The sequence below is a fragment of the Ictidomys tridecemlineatus genome, chromosome 12, assembly GCF_052094955.1.
Source record: "Ictidomys tridecemlineatus isolate mIctTri1 chromosome 12, mIctTri1.hap1, whole genome shotgun sequence".
In the NCBI taxonomy this organism is placed as follows: domain Eukaryota; kingdom Metazoa; phylum Chordata; class Mammalia; order Rodentia; family Sciuridae; genus Ictidomys; species Ictidomys tridecemlineatus.
The window spans coordinates 17737808-17743807 of NC_135488.1; the positions used below are offsets into that span (position 1 = coordinate 17737808).

General features: G+C 34.7%; 1 pseudogene; it reads left to right on the plus strand.

Moving 5' to 3' along the window:
* Positions 1-5174: 5174 nt before the first annotated feature.
* LOC144369547 (large ribosomal subunit protein eL24 pseudogene) lies at positions 5175-5712 on the plus strand (annotated as a pseudogene).
* The last annotated feature ends 288 nt before the right edge of the window (positions 5713-6000 follow it).

Consider the following 6000-nt stretch of genomic DNA (forward strand, 5'->3'; position numbering starts at 1 on the left):
AAGAGAGAAATAGAAGATCTTAGAAGATGGAAAAATATACCCTTTCATGGATAGGCAGAACTAACATCATCAAAATGGCGATATTACCAAAAGTTCTCTATAGGTTTAATGCAATGCCAATCAAAATCCCAGTGGAATTTTTTGTAGAAATAGAGAAAGCAATCATGAAATTCATATGGAAGAATAAAAGACCCAGAATAGCAAAAACAATGCTAAGCAGGAAGTGTGAATCAGGTAATATACCAATACCAGATTTCAAACTATACTATAGAGCAATAGTAACAAAAACAGCATGGTACTGGTACCAAAACAGGTGGGTGGACAAATGGAACAGAATAGAGGACACAGAAACCAACCCACAAAATTACAACTTTCTTATATTTGATGAAGGTGCTAAAAGCATGCAATGGAGGAAGGATAGCATCTTCAACAAATGGTGCTGGGAAAACTGGAAATCTATATGCAACAAAATGAAACTGAATCCCTTTCTCTCGCCATGCACAAAAGTTAACTCAAAATGGATCAAGGAGCTTGATATCAAATCAGAGACATGGCAACTGATAGAAGAGAAAGTTGGCTACGACCTACATGCTGTAGGTTCGGGCTCCAAATTCCTCAATAGGACACCCATAGCACAAGAGTTAACATCTAGAATCAACAAATGGGACTTACTCAAACTAAAAAGTTTTTTTCTCAGCAAAAGAAACAATAAGAGAGGTAAATAGGGAGCCTACATCATGGGAACAAATCTTTACTCCTCACACTTCAGATAGAGCCCTAATATCCAGAGTATATAAAGAACTCAAAAAATTAGACAATAAGATAACAAATAACCCAATCAACAAATGGGCCAAGGACCTGAACAGACACTTCTCAGAGGAGTACATACAATTAATCAACAAGTACATGGAAAAATGCTCACCATCTCTAGCAGTCAGAGAAATGCAAATCAAAACCACCCTAAGATACCATCTCACTCCCGTAAGATTGGCAGCCATTATGAAGTCTAACAACAACAAGTGCTGGCGAGGATGTGGGAAAAATTGTACACTTGTACATTGTTGGTGGGATTGCAAATTGGTGCAGCCAATTTGGAAAGCAGTATGGAGATTTCTTGGAAAGCTGGGAATGGAACCACCATTTGACCCAGCTATTTCTCTTCTCGGTCTATTCCCTAAAGACCTAAAAAGAGGATGCTACAGGGAAACTGCTACATCAATGTTCATAGCAGCACAGTTCACAATAGCAAGACTGTGGAACCAACCTAGATTCCCTTCAATAGACGAATGGATAAAAAAAATGTGGCATCTATACACAATGGAGTATTACTCTGCATTAAAAAATGACAAAATCATAGAATTTGGAGGGAAATGGATGGCATTAGAGCAGATTATGCTAAGTGAAGCTAGCCAAGCCCTAAAAAACAAATGCCAAATGTCTTCTTTGATATAAGGAGAGTAACTAAGAACACACTAGGGAAAAAGAGCATGAGAAGAAGACCAACATTAAACAAAGATGAGAGGTGGGAGGGAAACGGAGTGAGAAGGGAAATCACATGGAAATGGAAGGTGATCCTCAGGGTTATACAAAATTACATATAAAAGGAAAGGAGGGGTAAGACAAGATAATACAAGTGGAAGAAATGATTTACAGTAGAGAGGGTAGAGAGAGAAGATGGGAGGGGAGGGGAGGGGGGATAGTAGAAGATAGGAAAGGTAGCAGAATACAACAATTACTAATAGGGCATTATGTAAAATTGTGGATGTGTAACCGACGTGATTCTGCAATCTGCATTTGGGGTAAAATTGGGATTTCCTAACCCACTTCAATCTAATGTATGAAATATGATATGTCAAAAGCCTTGTAATGTTGTGAACAACCAATAAAAAAAATAAAAAAAGAATAAAATCCTGCTTTACATAGAGGGTAGTAGATTGACTTAAAGCATGTTAATAAAAATCCTGCTGCAATCAAATACTCCTATTTTTCTTCCAAGAATCCAGATAAATATGAACAAATATTTCATTTGTATTTCCATAAGAAATACCTTCTGTCCTCAAGATGAAATTGGAATCTCAGCAGACACATTTCTGCTTTGCCTTTACATTGTCACTGTCTTTGTGGTACCCAAACCCAGGATTACTGACCTCCCAATCACCCACATGACTCTAACACACATCCTCATGCTCCTTACACATGGGACTTTTGGTATCTACAGATTTTGGAGAAGTGTAGGATAGTTCATGTCAGTTCCAATGTCTTCCTGGCCTAGGTCATGAGGGGACTCTCCATCTGTACCACCCACATGCTGGGTGTGCTTTAGGCCATCACCATCTGTGGCTCCTAGTTGCCCTGCTTCAAATTGAAAACCACAAATGCCCTCCAGTGGCTAATTGTTTTCTTATTAATCCTCACCATCTCCACCTATACCAATCCAGTTTTTTTAATACTGTGGCCAGACCAAATAAAATGCAGCCTTGTCTTCTATTTCTCACTGACCACTGTTCCTTTCAGCTCATGAACTACAAACACGGGTTGCTCTTTTTTTTTTTTTGCACTGATGGCATTCAGTGATCTCTAGTTTTGAGGCTGTATGGTTCTTTCAAGAAGATACATAACAATAATCTTTCATAGATGTAAACAACAATCATGTTTTTTCAAAGCTTCAGATTTACTCCATAAATTTCCCCAGAAAAAAAAAAAGCAATTCATGCCCTTCTGCTGCCCATTATGTGCTTTGACATCCAGTATTGTTTGAACTCCATTATCTTACTGTTAATAAGCACAGTGTGAGCAACTTATCTCATCTTGAGATGTCCTCAAAGGCTTGGTATCAATGGTGATGGCATGCTCAGTCCTTTTGTGCTGATTTATGCTGACACTCAAATAATAAATCTATGCAAATTAAATGGAGAAAAAAGTCTGCTTCTGACAAAACTGATCAAAAGCAACTTTGTCATTCTTATAAAATATTATCTATTTCAGAAAATTTTACCTCTTATAAAAATCAATAAAATAGAATTAAAATTTTCTATTACAACAATGTTATCTAAATAGATAACAAGTTAATCAACACTCCCTTAAATGCCTTCCAAATAGTATGTGAAAATTATTTTCTGTATATGGATTAGTTTTTTCAACATTTGCATTAATTTTCACTGTATCTTACACCATTTGTGTATCATAAAGTTTTATGAACTTTTTATGTAAATTTTTATGTACTTTGTATCTTAGACACTCATATTCAGTCTATTTTTTTTGTCTTCCTGCTTTAAATTTTCTGATATTTCTTTCAGTGAAATTCTATTAGAGGAATATTGATGCTTTTCTCTTTTTGTCTATTAATATGCAAATGCTCATATCAAAGCTACTCAGGAGTCTGCAGTAGTATTGCAAGTTTGTGGAAACCTTGGGTAACTTAGTAAGATTCTGTGAACACAACAGGTAGAAGATGGATCTCGTTGGTGGACCACCTTAGAGGTTCACTTCCCTATACAAAACTACTACAACAACTAACTGAACAACAGAAATACAATAAATACCATGAAAGAGTACTTCATGAACAAGAGAATGCCGGCACTATTTTAAAAATAGAAGTGTTGGTCACCATGTGAACCAATTAGAAGCCACACACTTCTGTTCAGAATATAAAAGATAGTATAGTAGGTATAAAAAAGAATTTGATGATTACTAAAATTTTAAACAGAATTATCACATGACCTACCAATTTTATTTCTAGCTATATTTTCAAATGAACTGAAAACAGATATTCAAACACTTGAACACGAATACAAATGACATCACCATTTCCATTAGAAGATATATGAAAATCTAAATTTTCATTAAGAATGGAAAACAAATGTGTCTATGTATTTATATGTATTCTTGTCTGAATAAGCACATGTACATATATATGTTCATATTCATATATCTATATCTCTTTATAGCTTCCATATATGTTTGAATATTCTTCTGCAATAAAAATAAAATTCTGTTACAAGTCACCATGTTGACAAATCTCAAAAATATTAAGAAAAGTAGACAAAATCAGACATGAAATTTCACCTGTGCTATAACTACATTTATATTAAATATTCAATATTTGTAAATCATAGAGTTAGAAAAGAGAGAGTTTGTTGCCAGGGGCTTGGAAGGCATTTAAGGGAGTGTTGATTAACTGATTATATAATTTATTTTCAGTAATTGAAATGTTTAAATCAAAATAATTGTTGTAATTATAACCACAAAAGTATAAATGTCACTACTTATTTTTTTTAGCTCTTTTATGAAAATTGAACCTCAATAACACCAATAAGGAAAAAAAATCTTTAAAACACTGAAGTCTATACAGTCATAGCTAGAGGTGACAGAAATGAACTATGAAACTTGTCATAACTTTCTTATTCTTGTATTGGAGCACATGACCACAATAACTACATTATGTAGAACCACAAAAATAGAATCCTAGATACAATGAGTTATATTCTATGTATGTATAATATGCCAAAATATATTCTATCATCATGCATATCTAAAAAGAACAAATAAAAAAAACTATAGATTTATAGTCACCCACATGTACTCTGCATCACCAAACTAAAGCATGGATGGTAACACTGGATACTAGAAATCAAGAGCATTCTCTGTGTCAGGCAGTATTCTTGATTCATTATTCACTTTGTCCTTATCTTTCAAGTATCATGAGTCCTGATTGGAAGACTTCTGATCTTACAGATGAGTAAACTAAGTTTGAGGGATGACTGATTTTTCCAAGATCACTATCTATGCAGACTAAGGTTCTGACAATTAATTTGTGTGGTGTCCAATTTACTGTATCATGTATCACAATACAAAGTCAGGATTTTATGTTTGTTTTGTTTTGTTCTGTTTTTTGTTTTTGTTTTATTTTGTACCCCCCCCCCTTGGAGGAGGAAACAAGAGGTAGAAATACAACAGGGCACCAAGAACCATCTGCATAAACTATCAATGTTAAAAACTTGATTGTGGTCATTGTTACACTGATAAATAGGTATCTGCAAACATGACAATGTATGAATTATATGTGTATAGTTTATTGTATTTCAGTATTACCCTAATACAATTGTTTTAAATTTGAATGAAAGAAATAAATATATTCCTCAGAAAAAATATATATATTTGGAAAGCATAGGGAAAGATGCTGAATATTATATGTCATTAAGAAATTACAGAGCAGCCACCACCATGAAGGTCAAGCTGTGCAGTTTTAGTGGGTACAAGATATACCCCATATACAGGAGTCACTATGCAAGGACTGATGGAAAGGTTTTCCAATTTCTTAAAGCAAAATATGAGTTGGCTTTCTTATCCAAGAGGAATCCTCAGCAGCTAAACTGTACTGTCCTCTACAGAAGAAAGCACAAAAAAGCCAGTCAGAAGAAATTAAAAAGAAGAGAACCCAACCTGAAGCCAAATTTCAGAGGGCCATCAGTGGTGCATTCCTTATGAATATCATGGCCAAGAGGAATCAGAAACCAGAAGTTTAAAAGGCTCAATGAAAGCAAGCTCTTAGGCTGCCAGGGAAGCAAAACAAACAAACAAACAAAAAGGCTAAGCAGGCATTTAAAAAGATGGCAATGGCTGCTGCTAAGACTCCCACAAAGGCAACACCTCAGAAAAAGACTGTGAAACCTGAGACGTTTTCTGCTCCCCAAGTTGGTGGAAAATGGTAAATTGGCAGATGAGATTTTAAAATAAAGATGTAACCCTTTTAATTGAAAAAATGTTAAAATAAGGCAATAAAGATGTATGATTTAATGCTAGCTTTGCTTTGATGTGTTTAGGACACACTACAACGACTGAAAGTAGTGGAATCTTGCATAGATTTAATCCAAGTTTACTATTCAAATGCTCTTTTCCTGTCATTTATCTATCCATGACAGACACATTTGTTTTTTTATTGGGTTTGACTTATACATTGGGACCCCCCTTCTCCCACCATTTGCTATTATCTGATTTGAT